Genomic DNA, 25968 nt, shown 5'->3' with positions numbered 1-25968 from the left:
CAAAGAGAGCTCGTATGGGATGGGGGTGAGAGAGAGAGAGAGGATGGGAGAGAGTGTGAGAGAGAGTAGGGGATGGAAGAGAGAGAGTGAGAGTAGGGATGGGAGAGAGAAAGTAGAGAGGGAGAGAGAGTACTTGAGAGAGAGAGAGAGAGAGAGAGAGAGAGAGAGAGAGAGAGAGATAGCAGGTGGTGCAAGAGGGAGTGGGAGAGGGAGAGAGAGGGGGGATGGGAGTGAGTGTGACAAATCTAGAGAGTAGGGGATGGGAGAGAGTGTGAGAGTGTGAGAGAGTAGGTGGTGGCAAAGAGAGCTCATATGGGATGAGAGAGAGAGAGAGAGAGAGAGAGAGAGAGAGAGAGAGAGAGAGATTACGAGATGGGAGAGCGTGACAGAGAGTAGGGGATGGGAGAGAGAGAGAGTGAGAGTAAGGGATGAGAGAGAGAGAGAGTAGAGAGGAAGAGAGAGAACTTGAGAGAGAGAGATAGTAGGCGGTAGGAGAGGGAGTGGGAGAGGGAGAGGGAGAGGGAGAGAGATAGGGGGGATGGGAGTGTGTGTGACAGATGTAGAGAGTAAGGGATGGGAGAGAAGAGTGAGGGGATAATAGTGTGTGTGTCTATGAAAGAGAGAGAGTAGGGGATGGGAGAGAGTGTGAGAGTAGGGGGTGGCAGAGAGAGTACAACGATGGGGGAGAGAAAGTAGGTGGTGGGAGAGGGAAAGAGAGAGGGGGATGGGAGTGTGTGTGTAAGAGAGATAGAGTAGGGGATGGGAGAGAGTGTGAGAGAGTAGGGGGTGGGAGAGGAGAGAGAGAGTAGGGGATGGGGGAGAGAAAGTAGGCGGCGGGAGAGGGAGTGGGAGAGGGAGAGAGAGAGAGGGGGGATGGGAGTGTGTGTGTAAGAGAGACAGAGTAGGGGATGGGAGAGAGTGTGAGAGTGAGTAGGTGGTGGCAGAGAGAGGTCGTACTGGATGGGAGAGAGAGTGAGATTAGGGTATGGGAGAGTGTGAGAGAGAGTAGGGGATGGGAGAGAGAGAGTGAGAGTAAGGGATGGGGGAGAGAGAGAGAGTAGAGAGGGAGAGAGAGATAGTAGGCGGTAGGAGAGAGTGTGAGAGTGTGAGAGTAGGGGATGGCAGAGAGAGAGAGTACGACGATGGGGGAGAGAAAGTAGGTGGTGGGAGAGGGAAAGAGAGAGGGGGGATGGGAGTGTGTGTGTAAGAGAGATAGAGTAGGGGATGGGAGAGAGTGTGAGAGTGTGAAAGAGTAGGGGATGGGAGAGGAGAGAGAGAGTAGGGGATGGGGGAGAGAAAGTAGGCAGTGGGAGAGGGGGAGAGAGAGGGGGGATGGGAGTGTGTGTGTAAGAGAGACAGAGTAGGGGATGGGAGAGAGTGTGAGAGTGAGTAGGTGGTGGTAGAGAGAGCTCGTACAGGATGGGAGAGAGAGAGAGAACTTGAGAGAGAGATAGTAGGCAGTAGGAGAGGGAGTGGGAGAGGGAGAGGGAGAGAGATAGGGGGGATGGGAGTGTGTGTGACAGATGTAGAGAGTAGGGGATGGGAGAGAAGAGAGTGGGGGAATAAGAGTGTGTATGAGAGATCTAAAGAGTAGTGGATGGTAGAGGAGAGAGGGTGAGAGAGGTAGAGAGAGTAGGCAGTGGGAGAGGGAGAGTGAGAGAGAGTGTAAAGGATGGGAGAGGGGAGAGAGTGTGTGTAAGGGATGAGAGAGGGGAGAGAGAGTAGGAAGAGAGAGAGGGTAGGGTATGAGAGAGAGTAGGGAGGAGAGAGAGTAGGGAGGATGGAGAGTGATGTGTTTTCATATAGTACGTACACACTATAGTCTCTATGCACTATGTGAAATCACCTAAAAATGGTCAAAAAGCATCTCTGGGGCCAATTTCATCCATTTTTTGCTTTTGGTCTATTATGCACTCTGTTATTCCGATAGAAATCACGGGTTTCAACATGGGTTAGGTGCTACAGGAATGGAATTAGGAACTAGGCTTTGGAGTCTTAAATAAATTTCAAAAGGGTGTTTGAATCTACCCATAGAATAGTTAGATTTCAACCTAAGAGGAATCTAAGTCTAGAAAATCAGAGTAGGAGACCTACAAGGAATTCTATGATAGTCAACATTTTGTACTGTATGACAATTGGAGGGTTAAACCAAGAGTTGATTCTCAATTAGTTCAACATAAGGAAGGTGTCCCAATAGAAACTTGGGGTTGTTGAAGCCAATAGAAACTATAGAATAATAACAACACATTCCAATCAACTTGTGATTATGTTACAATCATTAATGTATGAAAACACATAAACTATTAGTGATTATGTTACATTTATGATTTTTAAAATAACTTTTTGTTTGCAAATAATCCATCTTTTCTCTACTATCTCTGACATTTTTTGACTGATGATAAAGAATGGTGGTTATGTATTGAAGCTCAAAAAGCTAATTGTGTTTTTTCTTCTTGTCTATATTCTTTTTGTAACAATGATTTTTTCTTCTACACAAATTTTGTGACCACTTGTGATCAAATTTTTATCTTATTTTTAACATAAATGTTTAGAGAACTTTTGATCTAATTTTGTTGGATAGAGTAATTTCAAACTACTAATTTCTTTCATGGAGTTCTGATGGGGACACAACCCAAGCACAGAATGGAGACAATAGGAAAAGGGAAATTGTATTAACTGTGGAAATAAGCTAGTGCATTCAGTATAGAGAAAATAGACTTCAAAACATGCCCTAAGGGCTTACAATAGCACAAAATTGGAGATAATTTCTCCATTTGGTACCTCCTCTCAATTTCCACTCTGAACTGCCTTTTACAATGCCAAAAATGTCCTTAAATAGACCCTAGAGGGTTAAGGACTAGGAGTACATTCTAGAAAGTGCTAGTAGGCATCCACCGACCAAGTAGAAGGCTCTAGAAGCTGCGTTAGAAGTTGGTGCAAATCTAGAAGAATCCAGAAATGATAACTGAACTTTCGGGAGGCATAACTTTTGAATCGTAGCTCCGATTGACGAACCGTTTACATTTTCAGAAAGCTCTCAAAGCGCTCTATAGCCCTATGGACTAGCTTTGCTTGTCTCCCATTTTTTGTCCCTTTTTGAGGTCATTTAATGCCCCTAACCTGACTTTGAAGCATTCTTAGGAGGTTTCCAAAAACTGAAAAACTGCGATAACTTTCAAACCGTGGGGCCTTTTGACCTGATTCTTTTTCTGGAATGCTCTAAATTGCAATTACATTCATCTAGCCAATTTACACCTACTAATTCACCAAAATGATGGCTCAATTACATACTCCTATTTTTTTAGCATTTACACGTATCCCAAGGTGTTCAATTACTCTATCCTAGAACACTGATAGTGGAACTGTGAGAGTTGGAACCTTTATTTGACCCAAATGGGTATCCAGAAATGAAAACACATGAAACAGAAACAAAGTCTAAGTACTTTTTTTTTTTTGGGTGACCCAAGATTGCCCTTATACCTCTGGATGCTCCTGCGTTAGACACCCAGGGTAGATTGAAAAGTGACCCTGTCACTTTATGAATGGTAGAGAAAATCCCAAATGGGAAACCTCAGCTGCTAAAATCTAGGTTGAGTCCTCTATCGGCCGTCCTTTCCACTTGACCAAATACTGTTCATACTGCCTATTTCTAGTGCTCCTACCCACACAATGATCTAGAATGTCTTCTATCTCCTCCTTCTTAGAAGCAAGAATTTGACATGGCTCTAACATCATTTCCTCATTTGCACCATCATCATGATACTCTGTTAAGTCTGCAATGTTGAAAATAGGAGAAATGTGAATACCATCTGGCAACTCCACCTCATATGCATTTCCTGAGTCATGTTTCTTCAGAATTTTGCAGGGGCCAAATTTCTTCATTTTCAGCTTGTTGTAAGTACCGACTGGAAATCTTTCTTTTCATAAGTGTACCGTGACTAGATCCGCTACTTAGAATTCCTTATGTCTTCTCCTTTGATCAGCTCTAGCTTTATACTCTTGATTCATCTTGGTAATGTGTGCTTGAACCTCCTCATGTAGACGCTTGATATGTTCAGCAAATTCTTCAGGCATTTGTCCTTTCCCCTTGCTCTATCTTCCTCAATTCTGTCGCAATCCTTGGGCTACTTTCATATACAATATGGAATGATGATCTACCGGTACTCCTATTTACAGAGTTATTGTAAGCAAACTCAGCTTGTGGTAGAATCAAATCCCACCCCTTGGGCTTATCCCCAACTAAACATCTCAGCAAATTGTCCAGACTTCTGTTTACCACTTCTGTTTGGCCATCAGTCTGTGGGTGATGTGTGGAACTGAATTTCAAGTCTGTTCTCAACTTTTTCCACAAGGTTCTCCAGAAATACCCCACAAATTTAGTGTCTCTGTCAGAAACTATACTCCTTGGAAGACCATGTAGTCTTACCACTTCTTTGAAAAACAAGTTTGCAATATGGACAACATCATGAGTTTTGTGGCATGGAATGAAATGTGCCATTTTGGAGAACCTATCAACCACCACAAATACTGAGTCATTACCCCTTGGTGTCCTCGGCAATCCAAGAACAAAATCCATACTTATGTCCTCCCATGGCTTTGATGGAATGGGCAATGGCTGATATAGTCCAGTAATGTGGCTAAATCCCTTGGCAACTTGACAAACTTGGCAACTTTGTACAAACTTCTTCACATCTTGTGAAATATGAGGCCAAAAATAATGTTCTCTAAGAATGGAAATGGTCTTGTCTCAACCAAAATGTCCTGCCATCCCTCCATTGTGTTTCTCTTTAATCAAATTTTTCCTCATGGAACTCCTTGGAATGCACAATTGGCTGCCCTTGAATAACATACTAGCCTGAATCAAATAGTCTAACCACCTAGTTCTATCTACAGCAATAGGCTCTTTACAAGCTTTCCACGCTTCAGCAAAATCAGGATCTTTAGGGTACAGATTCTTGAGTTCATCAAACCCAACTACTTCAACCTGCATTACTATAAGCAACAACTGTCTCCTGCTTAGTGCATCTGCAACCCTGTTAGATTTTCCACTTGTATGTTTCAACACAAATGTATAGCTCTGCAAGAACTCTACCCACTTCATATGCCTCTGATTCAATTTACCTTGGCTATTTAGGTATTGTAATACCTAGTGATCAGTATACAAAACAAATTCCTTTGGCAATAAATAATGCCTCCATTTCTTTAAGGCCTGGACTATTGCATAGAACTCTTGATCATAAACAGAATACTTCTTCTTTGCATCATTCAAATTTTCACTAAAATATGCAATAGGCTGACCTTCTTGGATCAATACAACCCCAATAGCGCTGCCACTAGCATCACAATCCACTTAGAAGACCTTTCTAAAATCTGGAAGTGCCAACACAGGTTGTTCTGTCACCTTCTTCTTCAATAATTCAAAACTTCTCGCAGCTGCTGTAGTCCATTTGAACTCTTTTCTATCCCCTCTTATTGTGTCAGTTAGGGGTGCACATATGCCACTAAAATTCTTAATAAACTTCCTGTAAAAACTAACCAGACTATGAAATGATTTTACCTCAGTAGCATATCTTGGAGTAGGCCATTCCAAGATGGCTTTTACCTTCTCTAGATCCATTTTGAGACCTTCAAGTGATATAACAAACTCCAAATAGACTAACTCCCTTTTTGCAAAGATACACTTCTTCAAATTAATTAATAGTTTCTCTTCCCTTAACCTTTCAAGGACATTACGAATATCAATAAATGTTCTTCCAAAGTCTTGCTGAAAATTAAAATATCATCCAAATAGACAATAACAAATTTTCCCAAGAACTTCTTAAGTACCTCATTCATATGCCGTGTGAAGGTGCTTGGGGCGTTCGTTAATCCAAAGGGCATGACTAACCACTCATAAAGACCATCCTTGGTCTTGAAGGCCATTTTCCACTCATCTCCTTCTCGAATCCGTATCTGGTGATAACCACTCTTGAGATCTATCTTTGTGAAGTACTAAGCTCCACTCAAGCAGTCCATAAGATCATCCATTCTTGGCAAAGGAAATCGATATTTGATGGTTATCCTATTTATAGCTCAAGAGTCTATACACATCCTCCACTCTCCATCCTTCTTTGGTGGCAATACTGCAGGTACTGCACATGGACTTAGGCTCTCCCGAATCAAGCCCTTCCTCAATAACTCCTGAACCTGTCTATTTAGCTCCTCTATTTCAGTAGGAGTCATCCTGTGAGCAGCCTTGTTAGGCAAACTAGCTCCTAGAATTAGATCTATCTGATGACTGATTTGCCTTACTGGTGGCAATCCTTCTGGAACATTATCAGAGATAATATCTCCAAACTCACCTAGTAAATCTGAAACTTCAAGTGGTATTTCACTACTACCTTCTTTATCTTTCCTAAGAATCAAAGCATAGCACATACACTGATGTTTCATTCCATCTAAAAACTTTCTTCCATCAACAAGACAAATCCTAGCACTACTAAATACCTTTTCACCTTCCTTTTTCATGGGCTTCAATTTGTGGCAAACTCCATCCTTTTTTAGAGAGTATGTGTTTGCATGACCATCATGTACCACATGTCTATCAAACTGCCATGGTCTACCCAACAATAGATGACAAACATCCATTGGAATAACATCACAGAGAACTTCATCATGGTAACTCCCAATTTTGAATTTCACGAGACATTGTTCACCTACCAAGACCTTATGATCATCTTTCACCCAAGCAATCCGATAGGGCTGGGGATGTTTCTCCCTCTTGAGCTTCAGCTTAGAGACCATCTCCTCTGACACCAAGTTGTCAGTGCTACCACCATCAATGATCACATCACAACATTTTTCCTCACATTTGCACTTGGTACGAAACAAACTCCTCCTTTGTCCTGGTTCAATCTCACCACTTAATAGGACCCTTTCATTTACCAAGGTCTCTCCTCTTTCTGCATCCTCTGAATGTGATGACTGTGCATCCTCATCCACATGAGCAACCCTAGCTTGACCCTCAGCTCTCCTATCTGTCCTTCCTTGTCGTTGAGGGCATTCAAAGGCACGATGACCTTCTTCATTACAATGGAAACAGGTGCCACGAAAGCTTCCTCTTCCTTGTCCATGTCCTCTACCTCTTCCTCTCTGATTTCCAAAGTCTTGATCACGGGAGCGGTTGAAACCCTCATTCCTTTGGTTCCTGCTAGTACCCACATCTTCATTCTTTTTTGGGGTTTCATTTCGACCTCCAGATGACCTACCATTTCCCCTTCCTCCTTGACCACACCCTCTTTGTCTCCCTTCAAACCTCTTATTTAGCTTCTCTTCAACTCGTAGGGAAAACTAGTATGCCTCTTCAACGCTGGTCATTCTTACCAGACTTAATTCCTCCTGGATGCTAGGTCGCAACCCACTGATATAACGAGCAACCTTCTCCTTATTTGCTTCTGCATGCCCTGCTCTAATCAAAAGTTGATAAAACTCCTCTGTATATTCTTGGACTGATCTTCCTACTTGCTTTAGCCCATGCATATTCTTAAACAAATCAAGCTTGTAGTCCACAAGAATAAACTGCTTCTTTAATTTGTCCACTATGCGATCCCACCTTGTGATCTTCTCCTTTCCTCTTCTGTTTCTTTCCAATTGAACCTCTTGCCACCAAATTTTGGCATAGCCTTTCAATTTGGCCTTTGCAAACTTAACCCTATCTAGGTCCCTGATATCCTCATACTCAAAGTATTCTTCCAGTTCATTGATCCAGTCAATCAACTCATCTGGTTTTAGATTTTTTGAAAATACTCCCACATCAATTGTAGGTCTTTTCCCAAATTTAGTAATGGCTCTAAAAAGCCTTTCCTCTGCCTGATTCAAAACTTCCTCGTCAAATTCCCCTTTTGGTCCAATTTCTTCTTCTTCATGGTCATCCCCACTATCGTCACCTGCGACAACATTTGTTCCTCTACGGAGCTCCTCCTGCAATGCTTGTAACTGCCTTTGGAGGGCTCTAACCTCCTCCGGATTAATAGCTCTGGCCCTTCCACCATGCTCTTTTCGTGGAGGCATCTTCTTAAACTCAAACCCACAACCACACAGTCCTGGTGCAAACTGCCTCACAATCGACACTCTATCTACACACTCAGGAAAACCAGCTCTGATACCACTTGATGGGGACACAACCCAAGCATAGAATGGACACAACAAGAAAAGGGAAATTGTATTAACTGTGAAAATAAACTAGTATATTCAGTATAGAGAAAATAGACTTCAAAACATGCTCTAAGGGCTTACAATAGCACAAAACTGGAGATAATTTCTCCTTTTGGTACATCCTCTCAATTTCCACTCCAAACTGCCTTTTACAATGCCAAAAAAATCCTTAAATAGACCCCAGAGGGTTAAGGACTAGGAGTACATTTTAGAAAGTGCTAGAAGGCATCCATCGACCAAGTAGAAGGCTCCAGAAGCCGTGTTAGAAGTTGGTGCAAATCTAGAAGAATCCAAAAACGGTAACCGAACTTTCGGGAGGCATAACTTTTGAACCGTAGCTCCAATTGATGAACCGTTTACATTTTCGAAAAGCTCTCGAAGCGCTCTATAGCCCCATTGACTAGCTTTGCTTGTCCCCCATTTTTTGGCCCTTTTCGAGGTCATTTAATGCCCCTAACTTGACTTTGAAGCATTCTTAGGAGGTTTCCAAAAATTGAAAAACTGCGATAACTTTCAAACAATGGGGCCTTTTGACCTGATTCTTTTTATGGAATGCTCTAAATTGCAATTACATTCATCTGGCCAATTTACACCTCCTAGTTCACCAAAATGATGGCTGAATTACACACTCCTATTTTTTTGACATTTACACGTATCCCAAGGTGTTCAATTACTCTATCCTAGAACACTGATAGTGGAATTGTGAGAGTTGGAACCTTTATTTGACCCAAATGGGTATCCAGAAATGAAAACACATGAAATAGAAACTAAGTTTAAGTATCTTTTTTTTTTTTTGGGTGACACAGGATTGCCCTTATACCTCTGGATGCTCTTGCATCAAGTTCCTAATAAATCTCAAGGTTCTCATTTAGGTGACCAATTGCTAGGAGGTCGATGAATATTGCCTAATAAAGTTTATTGCCAGGAGGTCCTAATTGATCTTGACTGATAAATTTTATTGCCAATCAATATTGTATCAAAAATTCAAACTAATTAGGTATTGAATTAAACTTGATAAACAAATGATAGAGAAGGAAAACTTTAAACATGAACAAGATCATAAATCATATGACAATGACATATTGCAAATGATTAACTTATGCTCAAAACAGTGATAAAGTTTATTGTTAATCAATATTCTATCAAAGTTTTGAATAGATTAGGTATTGAATTTAATGTCATACATAAACATGTCTAATTTAATGTCATACATGCACATATCTAATTTAATGTCATACATGAACATATCTAATTTAATGTCATACATGAACAAACATATAATATAAAATGATAACCAATAATGTCATGTACATTAACAAACACATAATATATTATGATAACCAATAATGTCATATATGAACAAACATATCATATATTAACCAATAATGTCATAAGTTGAATAATGTCATACATCAAATAAATGTCATATATCAAATATAGAATGTCATATACATCAAATGTGTATCGAATATGTCCACTGATGCCTATATATATACATGTCTAGATTAACTATATCTTTTCCTTCCTACAAGGGGAAGGAAACAAGTCTCTTGACGTCTTCTTTCATTGTTTGGAGATGACGAGGTCCTCCTGACACACTCACTTGTCCTCTTGTTGAGGCTCTTCTCCAACTCCATTTAATACAAAGAAAACAGACATGAATCAATATTTATTATATGTTGAAATCAAATATATGTACACACAAAATCAATTATTTTCTTATCGCCATCAAATAGTCACTCTGTAAGTCCACCTCGAAGGTGTGTGGACGATCAGGAGTGACAAGACCCTACAAAAATTCAATAAATATAATCATTTATAAATAACATTAAAAAATTTGAGACTAACTATTATAAACAACAACTAAAATGAAGAAAATTCTTTCATATATCTGTCAATGGCTATGAGCTAGCCCCAGTTGTGGCCACTCCACTATCAATAGATTGTCGGAGATGAGGAGGTGTGTCCGACATCATGAGCTGCATGTCATACAATAAACATGAAATATGAAATAAATATAATCAAATAAATTAAATTAACATGAAACAACTGTACCTGTACGAAGCTCGTACGATGTCTATGCTCCGAGTCTGTAGTAAAGGTTGAGGGTCCTATGGAGAACTGATGCACATGCATAATTTTTTTTGTCAATCCTTAATATGATTATGTAATATATATATGTATTAATTAAAATGATTAAATCGATACATACCTTTGGACTCGTGGACGGGACAAAAAATGGCCCTGAAGGATCGCTGCTCGGCCCAACAACACTCTGACCCTAAATTTTGAATAATGTCAATAGATGCTAATTAATTAATCATTCACTATACATATGAAATGTCATTAGATTAGTAAATTATAATTGTAATTTACCTGTGTGTCAATGCCAAATGTGTCGTTTAGGAACTGATCAATGACAAGCCCATCATCCTCACCATCTCCAGTATGAGTGCCAAATGTGCATAGGGATCTGCATGAAGTGCACATGTGACCATGACGCAGAGAAGGCTCCCCCTCAACTAATGGGCTTGTGGAGTGGATGAGGGTCAAAGCATTAATGGTCCCTAGAGTGCTGGCCTCTACATGTTCCTTCACAATTGAAAGAATAGTCACATGCTCGCGCTGTGGCTTGACCACAGGTGCCCTAACTACATTAAGGTCACGACATGCTCTCAGCCTCTCAAATGATGACCCCCCACCTCTACCCTAGGAGTCTAATATATCAAAATAATTCGGGATCTCCCCAAGGACAAACTCACAATATAATTTCTTCAAAAAATACATGGGGACCTCATGATTGTTGCAAGGAGGGGCATCAAAAACCATCCACCATCTATCTCAAAAATTATTTCTAATAGCATCGTGTATGCACCAATGGATGGGGAATCATTTAGTACCCTCTCTAACAATATTTTGCTCACCGAATTTTCTAAATAATGTACATATACTACCTTTTGGTATTTCTTTTTTTTGAACATCTTCATATGACAATTTATTTGCATAAAATCTTTTTTGTTCATTCCTCTTAACCCTCCAAATATCTAACTGACCACTAACTGAGGCTATTTGGATCTTAATGGATTCGAGGGATGATGCCAATTGAGCCCTCATTGGATTGGTTTGCCCATATTCTTTCAACCGAGCAACGAGACCTTCTAATTCAGTTTTGCCTCTCTCTATTTCATTTACTATATTTTCTTGTGTGCTTGGTGGAGGTCTTGCAATTGGTTCAGGTTGTGGAATTTGTTGTTCTTCTTGAGGAGGGTTTTGGTTTTGAGGTTGTTGAGGGTTTTGAGGTTCTTGTAGATTTTTCGGTTGATTATGGACATTTCCTGATAAAAAATCAATTGAAATCCAAATAAATAAACAAATCTAAATGAAAATTGTTAAAACCCTACAAAACAATATGAAAAACATATCAAAAAATGAAAAGTTAAGTTTAGATCACATACGGCGTTGGCATGGGTGTGCTTGTGATCTTGGATTTTTTCGGCAAGGAGGCATATTGGCAATGGATGGTGCAAAAATGTTGAAACACCAACCCGTGACGTGCTGCTCTACAGGAAAAGGGCAAAAACACTAATGAAAATGATGGGTTGCGAGTGTCCAACCCATCATATATAATTTTTTTATTTTACTAATAGTGCATACGCACTATAGCGCATACACACTATAACACATATGCGCTATTGAAAATAGAGAAAAAAAAAGTTGGCACCTTTTTGGCACCACAACTCAGTGCATATGCCCATCTACAGCACTGGAGTTTGCATAATTAACTGAGTTTTCATATAGACAACACAGTTCTTTGCACTCTTCATTAAGCACATGGTGTCTACAATATTATTTTTTGTGTTACACCTTTGTAGGCTTATCCTTTCATCATCGCACTTACTCTTGTGCATAATGGAGGATAATCCACTCCTGGTGGACATGTGCTTCGTTGTAAGACTTATCAGTGTATTGACTTGTAGACATTCTAGAAGCATTCTAGAGGCCTCTATATATAGGCACTCCTAGTGTTCTTGTACATTAATTGAATACTATATTGTTATTCTGATCATACTCTAGTCTATTTTGTGCTTGTGCTTGAGTTTCTTGATCTTGGATGATTTTTCCCTAAGGAAAATTCTTATATGGTATTAGAGTTGAGGGAGATTCTCTTCACATAGCCATTGGAGACCTCATTGCTTCACCTCTCGAAGGGACTCAATTTAGATCCAGAGCATTTACAGTCATTGGGAGCATCTATAGCCAAAGTAGACCTCACCATTGCATCTGGAGCATCGATTCGGTGAAAATCAACTCTAAATTTTCCTATATTGGGCCATGGTCAATTTTGAGGCAAATTTTTTTTGCAAACCGGCACTCGAAGGCTCAATTTGCAAATTTGGTATGGTCATTATTGATTTGTTCATTTGTGTTTCAGATTTGTCATTTTAATTTCCTTGCCATTTTCAGAGTATTTTTTTCAAAAAAAAATTTAGGCCAGTTCGGCCTACAGAGTTTTTTTGCAAGAATCAAGCGATCAAACCTTGGCCCCTACAAGGAATATTCCATTTATTATGTCCAGCCAACATAGCACGATGGTCTATCCACTTTTTGGCTACCAAATCTGGTGACCATCCAACTACTCACCAACTAAGCACCAAATTTCAATTGGCGATCAATTTTCTACCACACACGACAACTTCATTTTTTATTCGTGGCTTGTTTGTTTTAAACTCACAATAGTTAATAACTCTTGTAAATGGTGGATAATTTACCACATTCCCGTTGGCCTTGAAACTTTCTACGGCATGGCAATACACTTTCTAGCATGAAGTTATCCTGCAGTGTATAGTTGCTACTAGCAAAATTCTGTCTGCAGCTTCCCAATGGTCTAAACTAATTCTCGCTCACCGTCAAAATGTTTTTCGACATCTAGCAAACATTCCAGATGCCACGCGGAAATCTGCATCCCTGCCAATGCTGCAACACACAACCTAGTCACCAATGCCACGCGGTGCCATGACAACCATCAACAAAGATCCACGTCATTGTGACAGCTCGGCAAGCCAGTCAGTGATCGTACACCCATGTAGGTAGGGCCATGTCTACATTTTTCATATGATCTGTATGATCGTACCTACCAACTCAATGTTTGTACATTTCATACTAGTGCTGACATCAATGTAACATCATCCAAGGATTCAAGTTTTTACTAATGTCATCAATTCATTGTCTTAAATTTGACAGCTATCTAACTATCATTTCCAAGCCAAATAGACCTAATGTGATGGCCATTTAACTATCAAATTTAACCTTGTGTTTTCCTCTCTAGACCCCTCTCCAAATTTAGTTTTGATTTGATAGTTCGACTTTGAGAGGCCATAACTCATTCATCTAAACTCCAAATCAAGTGCGATTATTTTTTATTTTGTGTAGAATTTTTTGAACTTTTGAGTGATGCAGTTCTTTTCTAGTTTTGGTGCATGGATTTGTCAGAAATAACATTTTTTGGCAACTGTACCTATCCAATCCTACATTTTGCAACTTCAAATGCTCCGAATGGGCTCATCTAGACTCCTTTTCAGGTTCTATTTTTTTGAAAGTGCATATTTTTTCATCTACTTTCTAGATCTACAATCAAATTATGGGTTTGTGTGGAAAAGAATACCACTTTTAGAAATAGGTCCTATTTTGCATTGTATTGCTTCAAAGTTATTATATTTATGAATTACATTGTAAATTTCTAGAGTTGAACTCCAAAAGGAGGTTGTAAACAACAAAATCAGAAGCCCACTTTGTCTATTTTGACAAGTGGCCTATTGTAACCGCACTACATATAAAGTGCCAAAATCTTTCATTTGGGGGGGTTTTTTTGATTTAGTGAAAAGAGGTGGGGGGGAGGGGGGGGGGGGGGGGGGTCTCCTTGATATTTTGCTCTTGCATTATGGGTTCTTTTTCAAAGTTAACTCCACATAATTATGCTACTTAGAAAGAAAAGATAAGTTTACTGTGTTATGTAACTGGTACAGTAAAGAAACCTCCTGCTGATGCTAATGAAGCTTGAAAAGAAGACTGGGAATCCAAACAAGAAATGGCCCTAGGAACCTTGCTCAAGAATATCTCAGATCCTATCAAATGTCATGTTAGTAAACTTACCAATCCAATAGAAGTCTAGGCTAAACTTGAAGCATTGTATGGGACTAAAGATGAAGACATGGCCTACACCATTGAGGACAAACTTCTCAAGTTGGATCCTAGGAATTTCGACACCATCAAAGATTATCTTACCCAAGTAGACATGTATAGGGCACAACTTAAGGATTGTGGAGAATCCATCAAGGATGGAAAGATGATCAAACATATAATGACTCATCTTCCACCTAAATATGCTCCGTTTGTTTTCAGTTATCATACTCACAAATTAACGATGGGCAGTGCCTAAATTAAGCCTTCTTTTGAGAAATTTTTAGAAATGTTGGTCTTAGAACATGACAATTTAGTGAGTATGGGAACTCTCTAGTCCTCCAAGACCAAAGCTTTAGTAGCTAATGAAGGCAATTCAAGTGGTAAAAACTCCAAGAAGAAGCAAAAGCAATGGAAGGCTAAGCCACAAGATGACATAGAATAACCCTCCTCTAAACAACAATCTTCCTCTCATCAATCATCTTCCACTCAACAATCTTCCTCACAACAAGGCAAGTCTTTATCCAAAAACAATCAAAAGGGGAACAACTTCAACAAAAGGGAGAAGAAAACTTGTGCCTATTGTAAGAAGAATGGTCATGATGAACATGAGTGTAAAGGATAAGAAAATTGATGAATTGGTAAACCTAATGAGAAAACACAAAATTGATGTACCAAATGCCTATAAGGATAAGGGATTGTCAACCACTTCAAAGGGTAAGGGACATGCTTTGGTAGCAAGTACAAACAATACTGAGGCATGGGTTCTTGATTCAGGAGCTACACATCATATGGGTGCTTCAAGGGAGCATTTTTCCTCTTTGAAACAATCAAATTGACCTTACATCTATGTGGGAAATGACACTCAAGTGGAAGTCGAAGGGAATAGCAATGCTGAGTTGGACAATGGCATCTTCAAGGATGTTCTTCATGTTCCTAACCTTAGCACCGACCTTCTTTCCATCTACCAAATAACTCACTATGGATCTGACAACAAAGTGGAGTTCCTTCCTGATATAGTTTTGGTGAAAAATCTCAACGATGATTCTATGGTGGAAGTTGGAAAGGCTAATCATGAGACAAGACTTTACTCTTTTTCTCATTTTGTGCCTAAGTTCACTTCCCTTGCCTTGTTGACTCATTCCAATTCACAAAGTAAACTATGGCATGAGTGATTTGGACATCTCAATTATCACTACCTTCAACCACTTAGCAGCAAGGATATGGTCATTAGTCTACCTCAAGTCAAGTATTTAGAGGGTGTATGTCTAGGTTGTGAAGTAGGCAAGCATCTTGAAGAGAAAAATGACAAGGGGAAGTCTTGGAAGGCTACTGTTGTTCTTGAATTGGTTCATAGTGATGTAGCAGACCCATTTCCTATACCATCTTTTGATAAGGCTTGCTATGTTCTCACCTTTATTGATGACTTTTCACACTACACTTGGGTCTTCTTTCTTGCTCATAAGAGTGAAGTATTTGATAAGTTTATCACCTTCAAAGCTCAAGTTGAGAAAAAATTAGGGAAATCCATCAAGATTCTACGAACAAATAATGGCAAGTAATATGTCAACTCCAAACTTATAGACTTTTGCACTCGTGAGGGTATTGATCTTCAACATTCAATAGCATACACACCACAACACAATGGTGTTACCAAAAGGAAGAATAGAACCCTTAAAGAGATTACCACTTGTATACTTCAACATAAGTCTCTAGATCAAGTGTTTTGGGTAGAAGAAATGTGTTGTGTCAATTAATCCAAAACAGAAGTCCCCATAAGGCCTTAGATGGAATTACACCTTTTGAGGCTTGGTGTGGCAGAAAACCAAGTGTAAAGCACTTTAAAGTTTTTTGTTGTCCAACATGGGAAATGATACCTCCACAAAAGAAAAAGGAATTAGAACCTCAAAGAAAACCTTGTATATTTGTTGGATATCCTGACCATCTTAAGGCATACAAACTTATGGATCCAGAGACACATGAAATCTTTTTTGAGAGGAGTGTTCACTTTGAAGAAACTTGTCCAAGTTTGGCTTCTTCAACTCCTTCTTCTTCCTCCTTCATGGAAAGTGATCATAGTGATGATAGTGACTCGGAAGATGAGATTCCTTCAACTTTGATTCGCAGGCCACCACCTTGACAGGGTCCACAAATAGTTGAGGACATTCCTTCTTCTTCCACTAAACCTTGTTGGGCACAACAAACCCTTGATTTAGTAGGTTCATTGGTGGAGAATCCTTCAGACACTCAGAGGACAAGGTCACAACACAAATCATTTCCACATGCTTATATTGCCATTGCTTCAGATCCACAATCATTTAAGGAAGCATCAAGGATTCCAGAATGGGACAAGGCTATGGAGGAAGAATATAACTCTTTGATGAAAAAAAACACTTGGGACTTAGTTCCCCTTCCTAAGGGAAGAAAATTGGTTTAGTGTACATGGATCTATTGAACCAAATTTGCAGTGGATGGAAGTGTGGATAAGCATAAGGCTAGACTAGTTGACAAAGGTTTCTCACAGGTTCTAGGTATTGACTATACAAAGACTTTTACACCAGTTGCCAAGATGAACTCCATCCGCTTGCCACTAGCTATTGTTGCAGCTCATGGTTGGGTTGTACATTAGGTAGATGTAAATAGTGCCTTTTTGAATGGTGATCTTTTGATGCAGGAGCATCCAGAGGTATAAGGGCAATCCTATGTCACCCAAAAAAATGTACTTAGACTTAGTTTCTATTTCATGTCTTTACATTTTTGGATACCCATTTGGCTCAAATAAAGGTTCCAACTCTCATAGTTCAACTATCAGTGCGTTTGAAAATCCCAAAAAAATAGGAGCATGTATTTGGGCCATCATTTCAGTAAACTAGAAGGTGTGAATTGGCCAGATGAATGTAATCATGATTTAGAGCATTCCAAAAAAAGAATCAGGTCAATAGGCCCCACGGTTTGAAAGTTATTGCAGTTTTTCGGGTTTTGGAGACCTCCTAAGAATGCTTCAAAGTCAGGTTTGGGGCATTAAATGACCTTGAAAAGGGTCAAAAAATGGGGGACAAGCAAAGCTAGTCCATAGGGCTATAGAGCACTTCGAGATCTTTCGAAAAATGTAAACGGTTCGTCAATCGGAGCTACGGTTCAAAAGTTATGCCTCCTGGAAGTTCGATTACCGTTTCTGGATTCTTCTAGATTTGCACCGACTTCTAACGCAGCTTCCGAAACCTTCTATTTCGTCAGTGGATGCCTACTAGCACTTTCTGGAATGTACTCCTAGTCCTTAACCCTCCGGGGTCTATTTAAGGAGATTTCTGGCATTGTAAAGGGAGTTCGGAGTGGAGTTTGAGAGGAGGTGCTAAAAAGGAGAAATATTCTCCAGATTTATGCTATTGTAAGCCCTTAGGGCATGTTCTAAAGTTTATTTTCTCTGTACTATTTGTACTAGCTTATTTTCTCAGTTAATATAATTTCCCTTTTTTGTTGTGTCCATTCTGTTCTTGGGTTGTGTCCCCATCAAGTGGTATCAGAGCAGGTTTTCCTGAGTGTGTAGACAGAGCACCGAATGTGAGGCAGTTTGCACCAGGACTATGTGGTTGTGGGTTCGAGTTAGAAGATGCCTCCACGAAGAGAGCATGGTGGAAGGGCTAGAGCTATTGATCCTGAGGAGGTTAGAGCCCTCTAGAGGCAGGTACAAGCATTGCAAGAGGAGCTTCGTAGAGGAGCAAATGTTACTGCAGGTGACAATAGTGAGGATGACAATGAAGAGGAAGTAATGGGACCAAAAGAGGAAGTTGACAGGGAAGTTCTGAATCTTGTAGAGGAAAGGCTTTTTAGGGCCATTACTAAGTTTGGGAAAAGACCTACAATTGAAGTGGGTATATTTTCAGGAAATCTGAAACCAGATGAGTTGATCAATTGGATCAATGAACTGGAAGAATACTTTGAGTATGAGGATATAAGGGACCTAGATAGGGTTAAGTTTGCAAAGGCCAAACTGAAAGGCCATGCCAAAATTTGGTGGCAAGAGGTTCAACTGGAAAGACTTAGAAGAGGAAAGGAGAAGATCACAAGATGGGATCGCATGGTGGACAAATTGAAGAAGCAGTTCATTCCTGTGGACTACGAGCTTGATCTGTTTAAGAAGATGCATGGGTTAAAGCAAGCAGGAAGATCAGTCCAAGAATATACAGAGGAACTTTACTGACTCTTGATTAGAGCGGGGCATGCAAAAGCAAATAAGGAGAAGGTTACTCGTTATATCAGTGGGTTGCGACCTAGCATCCAGGAGGAATTAAGTCTGGTAAAAATGACCAGCGTTGAAGAGGCATACTAGTTTGCCCTATGAGTTGAAGAGAAGTTGAATAAAAGGTTTGAAGGAAGACAAAGAGGGCGTGGTTAAGGAGGAAGGGGAAGCGGTAGATCATCTGGAGGCCGCAATGAAACCCAAAAGAAAAATGAAGATGTGGGTACTAGCAGAAACTAGAGGAATGAGGGTTTCAACCGCTCTCATGATCAAGACTTTGGAAATCAAAGAGGAAGAGGTAGAGGATGTGGACAAGGAAGAGGAGGCTTTTGTGAAACCTGTTTCCATTGCAATGAAGAAGGTCATCGTGCCTTTGAATGCCCTCAACGAGAAGGAAGGACAGATAGGAGAGCTGAGGGCCAAGCTAGGGTTGCTCATGTGGATGAGGATGCACAATCATCAAATTTAGAGGATGCAGAAAGAGGAGAGACCTTGGTAAATGAAAGAGTCCTACTAAGTGGTGAGAATGAACCAGGACAACGGAGGAGTTTGTTCCATACCAGATGCAAGTGTGAGGATAAATGTTGTGATGTGATCATTGATGGTGGTAGCACTGATAACTTGGTATCAGAAGAGATGGTCTCTAAGCTGAAGCTCAAGAGGGAGAAACATCCCCAGCCCTATCGGATCTCTTGGGTAAAAGATGATCATAAGGTTCTGGTAAGTGAACAATGTTTAGTGAAATTTAAAATTGGGAGTTACCATGATGAAGTTCTCTGTGATGTTATTTCGATGGATGTTTGCCATCTATTGTTGGGTAGACCATGGCAGTTTGATAGACATGCAATGCATGATGGACATGCAAACACATACTCTCTAACAAAGGATGGAGTTTGCCACAAATTGAAGCCCATGAAAAAGGAAGGTGAAAAGGTATGTAGCAGTGCTAGGATTTGTCTTGTTGATGGGAGGAAGTTTTTAGATGGCATGAAACATCAGCATATGTGCTATGCTTTGATTCCTAGGAAAGATAAAGAAGGTAGTAGTGAAATACCACTTGAAGTTTCAGATTTACTAGGGGAGTTTGGAGATATTATCTCTGATAATGTTCCAGATGGATTGCCACCAGTAAGGCAAATCAGTCATTAGATAGATCTAATTCTAGGAGCTAGTTTGCCGAACAAGGTTGCTCACAGGATGACTCCTACTGAAACAGAGGAGCTAAATAGACAAGTTCATGAGCTATTGAGGAAGGGCATGATTCGAGAGAGCCTGAGTCCATGTGCAGTACCTGCAGTACTCGCACCAAAGAAGGATGGAGAGTGGAGGATGTGTACAGATTCCCGAGCTATAAATAGGATAACCATCAAGTACCGGTTTCCTTTGCCAAGGATGGATGATCTTATAGACTGTTTGAGTGGAGCTCAGTACTTCACAAAGATAGATCTCAAGAGTGGCTATCATCAAATACGGATTTGAGAAGGAGATGAGTGGAAAATAGCCTTCAAGACCAAGGAGGGTCTTTATGAGTGGTTAGTCATGCCCTTTGGATTGACGAACACCCCAAGCACCTTCATGCAGCTCATGAATGAGGTACTTAAGAAGTTCTTGGGAAAATTTGTTATCGTCTATTTGGATAATATTTTAATTTTCAACAAGACTTTGGAAGAATATTTACTGGATATTCGTAGTGTCCTTGAAAGGCTAAGGGAAGAGAAATTGTTAATTAATCTAAAGAAGTGTGTCTTTGCAAAAAGGGAGTTAGTCTATTTGGGATTTGTTATATCACCTGAAGGTCTCAAAATGGATCCAGAGAAGGTAAAAGCCATCTTGGAATGGCCTACTCCAAGGTCTGCTACTGAGGTAAGATCACTTCATGGTCTGGTTAGTTTTTACAGGAAGTTTATTAAGAATTTCAGTGGCATATGTGCACCCCTAACTGATACAATAAGAGGGGATAGAAAAGAGTTCAAATGGATTGCAGCGGCTGTGAGAAGTTTTGAATTGCTGAAGAAGAAGGTGACTTAACAGCCTGTGTTGGCACTTCCAGATTTTAGAAAAGTATTCTAGGTGGATTGTGATGCTAGTGGTAGCACTATTGGGGCTGTATTAAGCCAAGAAGGTAAACCTATTGCATATTTTAGTGAAAAATTGAATGATGCAAAGAAGAAGTATTCTGTTTATGATCAAGAGTTCTATGCAATAGTTCAGGCCTTAAAGAAATGGAGGCATTATTTATTGCCAAAGGAATTTGTTTTGTATACTAATCATTAAGCATTACAGTACCTAAATAGCCAAGGTAAATTGAATCAGAGGCATATGAAGTGGGTAGAATTCTTGCAGAGTTATACATTTGTATTGAAGCATAGCAGTGGAAAATCTAACAGGGTTGCAGATGCACTAAGTAGGAGACAGTTGTTGCTTACAACAATGCAGGTTGAAGTAGTTGGGTTTGATGAACTCAAGAATTTGTACCCCGAGGATCCTGATTTTGCTGAAGCATGGAAAGCTTGTAAAGAACCTGTTACTGTAGATAGAACCAAGTGGTTAGACTATTTGATTCAGGATGGTATTTTGTTCAAAGGTAGTCAATTGTGCATTCCAAGGAGTTTCATGAGGGAAAATCTGATTAAGGAGAAACACAGTGGAGGGATGGCAGGACATTTTGGTCGGGTTAAGACCATTGCCATTCTTAGAGAACATTATTTTTGGCCTCAAATTACACAGGATGTGAAGAAGTTTGTACAGAGTTGCCAGGTTTGTCATGTTGCCAAGGGGTTTAGTCAAAATACTGGCCTATATCAGCCATTGCCTGCTCCATCAAGGCCATTGGAGGACATAAGTATGGATTTTGTTCTTGGATTGCCAAGGACACAAAGGGGTAATGACTCAGTATTCGTGGTGGTTGATAGGTTCTCCAAAATGGCACGTTTCATTCCATGCCACAAAAATCATGATGCTGTCCATATTGCAGACTTGTTTTTCAAAGAGGTGGTAAGACTACATGGTCTTCCAAGGAGTATAGTTTCTGACAGAGATACTAAATTTGTGGGGTATTTCTGGAGGACATTGTGGAAGAAGTTGAGAATAGACTTGAAATTCAGTTCCACGCATCACCCACAAACTGATGGTCAAATAGAAGTGGTAAATAGAAGTCTGGGCAATTTGCTGAGATGTTTAGTTGGAGATAAGCCCAAGGGATGGGATTTGATTCTACCACAGGCAGAGTTTTCTTATAATAACTTTGTAAATAGGAGTACTGAAAAATCACCATTTCAAATTGTATATGGGAATAGCCCAAGGACTGCACCAGAATTGAGGAAGATAGAACAAGGGGAGAGGACAAGTGCTGAAGCTGAGGAATTTGTTGAACACATGAAGTGTCTACATGAGGAGGTTCAAGCACACATTATCAAGATGAATCAAGAGTATAAAGCTAGGGCTGATCAAAGGAGAAGACATAAGGAATTCCAAGTAGGGGATCTAGTCATGGTGCACTTACGAAAAGAAAGATTTCCAGTTGGTACTTACAACAAGCTGAAAATGAAGAAATTTGGCCCCTGCAAAGTTTTGAAGAAACATGACTCAGGAAATGGATATGAGGTGGAGCTGCCAGATGGTATTCACATTTCTCCCATTTTCAACATTGCAGATTTAACAGAGTATCATGATGATGGTGCAGATGAGGAGCTGGTTTTAGAGCCATGTCCAATTCTTGCTTCTAAGAAGGAGGAGATAGAAGACATTCTAGATCATCGTGTGGGTAGGAGTACCAGAAACATGTAGTATGAAGAGTATTTGGTCAAATGGAAAGGACGGTCGATCGAGGACTCAACTTGGATTTCAGCAGCTGAGGTTTCCCATTTGGGATTTCCTCTACCATCCATAAAGTGACAGGGTCACTTTTCAATCCACCTTGGGTGTCTGATGCAGGAGCATCCAGAGGTATAAGGGCAATCCTGTGTCACCCAAAAAAATGTACTTAGACTTAGTTTCTGTTTCATGTCTTTACATTTTTGGATACCCATTTGGCTCAAATAAAGTTTCCAACTCTCATAGTTCAACTATCAGTGTGTTTGAAAATCCCAAAAAAATAGGAGCATGTATTTGGGCCATTATTTCGATAAACTAGAAGGTGTGAATTGGTCAGATGAATGTAATCATGATTTAGAGCATTCCAGAAAAAGAATCAGGTCAATAGGCCCCACGATTTGAAAGTTATTGCAATTTTTTGAGTTTTGGAGACCTCCTAAGAATGCTTCAAAGTTAGGTTTGGGGCATTAAATGACCTCAAAAAGGGTCAAAAATGGGGGACAAGCGAAGCTAGTCCATAGGGCTATCGAGCGCTTTGAGAGCTTTTCGAAAATGTAAACGGTTCGTCAATCGGAGCTACGGTTCAAAAGTTACGCCTCCCAAAATTTCGGTTACTGTTTCTGGATTCTTCTAGATTTGCACCGACTTCTAACGCAGCTTTTAGAACCTTCTATTTCGTCAATGGATGCCTACTGGCACTTTCTATAATGTACTCCTAGTCCTTAACCCTTCGGGGTCTATTTAAGGATATTTCTGGCATTGTAAAAGGAGTTCAGAGTGGAGTTTGAGAGGAGGTGCTAAAAAGGAGAAATATTCTCCAGATTTATGCTATTGTAAGCCCTTAGGGCATGTTCTGAAGTTTATTTTCTTTGTACTATTTGTACTAGCTTATTTTCTCAGTTAATATAATTTCCCTTTTCTATTGTGTCCATTCTGTTCTTGGGTTGTGTCCCCATCATCTTTACAAGGAGATTTATATGGAGCAGCCATAGGGGTTCATATAGGACTCTACTGTGGTCTGCAAATTGAAGAAGTCTATCTATGGTCTTAAGCAGGCTCCACGGGCTTGGTATTCCAGAATGGATTCCTTCTTATTCTCAACAGGATTCACCAGGTGTCATTCTAATTCAAATTTCTACATTCTTTTGAAGGATGACTCACACTTGATACTTGTGCTTTATGTAGATGACTTGATCATTATAGGAAGTACTTCATCCATCATTCCCAATGTCAAGACTTCTTTGCAGGACAGATTTTCTATTTAGACTTGAGTTTACTACATTATTTCCTTAGTATTGAGATCACTCAATTTTCAGCAGGGATCACACTTTCTCAACGCAAGTATGCTCTTGACCTGCTTTCTCGATTTCACATAAGTGACTGTAAGCCTACTCCTTCTCCCTTTCTTTTAGGTGTCAAGTTAGAGGCCAAGTGTACCACTCCACTTGTTGATGCTACATATAGTTAGTTGGGAGTCTCATCTACTTGACACATACACACCCTTATATAGCTTTTGCAGTAGGCATGGTTTTTCACTTCATGCAAAAGCCACATGAGCTTCATTGGAAGGCTGCCAAATGCATCTTGCACTACATAAAGGGTACAAATACACATGGGCTACACTATGCAACAGGTATAGGACTTGAACTAGTTGGATATATAGACTCAAACTATGCAGGGGACCTTGATTCTCAGAAGTCTACTTCAAGTTACATGTTTCACCTTGGTTCCGGCCCCATTTGTTGGTAGAGTAAGAAGCAAAATAATATTGCTCTTTCTTCAACTGAGGCTAAGTATCGAGGAGTTGTCAATGCAACTATAGATGCTCTTTGGTTACATCACATCTTGAAGGAGTTGGGATTTGATCTACCTAAACCTATAGTCATACATTGTGACAATTAGAGTGCTATTGAGATCTCTAAACATCCAGTTTAGCATCAACAGACCAAACACATTGAGGTTCATATGCACTACATTAGAGAGTTGATACATGAATAGATCATTGTATTACAATATTGTCCTACAGTAGAGTAGGTCGTAGATATCTTCACCAAACCCTTCACTGAGGTCAAGTATATTCATTTGCGAGATCTCTTGGGGGTGGGGGATGTTGCAGAAAGGGGAGTCCCTTGACTTCTCTCTTCTTTCTTTTGGGAGGGATCTTTTCCTCATTTGAGGTCTTCTTCTCTCTCATCTTCTTTATTGTACTTATCTCTCTTTTTGGAGGAGTGTTTTTCCCATGAGGTTTTCCTTTTTTCTCCACTTTATGAGAGATTGCATTGCATCACATTGTATGTAGAGAATTGTTTTTGTACATGGGTGCCTAACATGGCCTCATAGTCGGGACCCATCATGCATTTGTGAGCTTAAGTGCATTCCTCTAAGTTGCACTTAAGGGGGGGTGTTGGGGTAAATAAGTATTCACTATTTACACTTTAGTTAAGTTTACTTAGGTCAATGCATTATTTATTATTTATTAGGTTGGCACTTAGGAGTTTGCATACTTTTATGAGTTGTCATGTTGACAACATAGAAGTAAGAAACTCTAATTTAGCACATGATGTCTAAAACACTGAAGTTTGCATAATTGACTGAGTTGTCATGTAGGCAACATAGTTATTTGCACTCTTAATTAAGCACATGGTATCTACAACATTATTTTTCATGCTACACCTTTGTAGGCTTATCCTCTCATCATCGCACTTACTCCTATGCTTAATGGAGGATAATCCACTCCTAGTGGACATGTGCTTTGGTTGTAAGACTTATTAGTGTGCTGACTCCTAGACATTCTAGAAGCATTCCAAAGGCCTTTATATACAAGCACTCCTAGTGTATTTGTACATCAATTGAATACTATATTTTTATTCTGATCATACTCTGGTTTATTCTATGCTTGTGCTTGAGTTCCTTGATCTTGGGTGATTTTGCCCTAAGGAATTCTTACACTTTTGTATGATGCATATTCAAGATCTCATCATCCTTAATCATCCTTAATCTCCACCTCAATAGAAGAAAAATGACTAAATTTTGGAAAAAGAAAAGCATTAAAACCTTGCAACAACTTCCGACCTTGTAACACCCATAGAAATGTAGTACATTGATAAATCCAATAAGACTAAGTTTTTTGTTGGATCCCTGAGTTCATAGGTCTTGTGTGTTCACTAGATCTTAAAAGAAAAATTTGAATTTTCTCAAAAGAATATAAAGTAGAAATTAATTCTATCAAATTGAACATAAAATTAAGAACATTATTCAAGGTGTGGTTAGATGGTTGAAAATGTAGAATGTTTTTGGTAATTTCACCACTGCTTTTAGCACCCAAAATGCTTGCTTTGCTTGAAAATTAAAACACACAGATCTCATTTTACATGTAACAATCATAATAAGATTGTCTCAGGATATCTATAGTTACCTCTATGTTTATATCAAGATCTATATAATTGTTGTTATGGATAGTCGGTGGAATATCCCCTAACCCACCAATGCTCAAACCAAAGGATGGATGAGAGAAAGTAGAAAGACAAGAAGCATGAAAGAAGGTA

General features: G+C 39.6%; 1 protein-coding gene across 2 annotated transcripts in view; it reads left to right on the top strand.

Moving 5' to 3' along the window:
- The window catches only part of LOC149562853 (very-long-chain aldehyde decarbonylase GL1-1-like), a 131251-nt gene that overhangs the window by 11088 nt on the left and 94195 nt on the right, over positions 1-25968 (top strand). The window lies entirely within an intron of this gene.

Source organism: Cupressus sempervirens, chromosome 4, assembly GCF_028749045.1.
Source record: "Cupressus sempervirens isolate cs-2001-9-10 chromosome 4, ASM2874904v1, whole genome shotgun sequence".
NCBI lineage: Eukaryota > Viridiplantae > Streptophyta > Pinopsida > Cupressales > Cupressaceae > Cupressus > Cupressus sempervirens.
The sequence above is the reverse complement of the archived record's forward strand: the minus strand, read 5'-3'. Positions and strand labels throughout refer to the sequence as shown.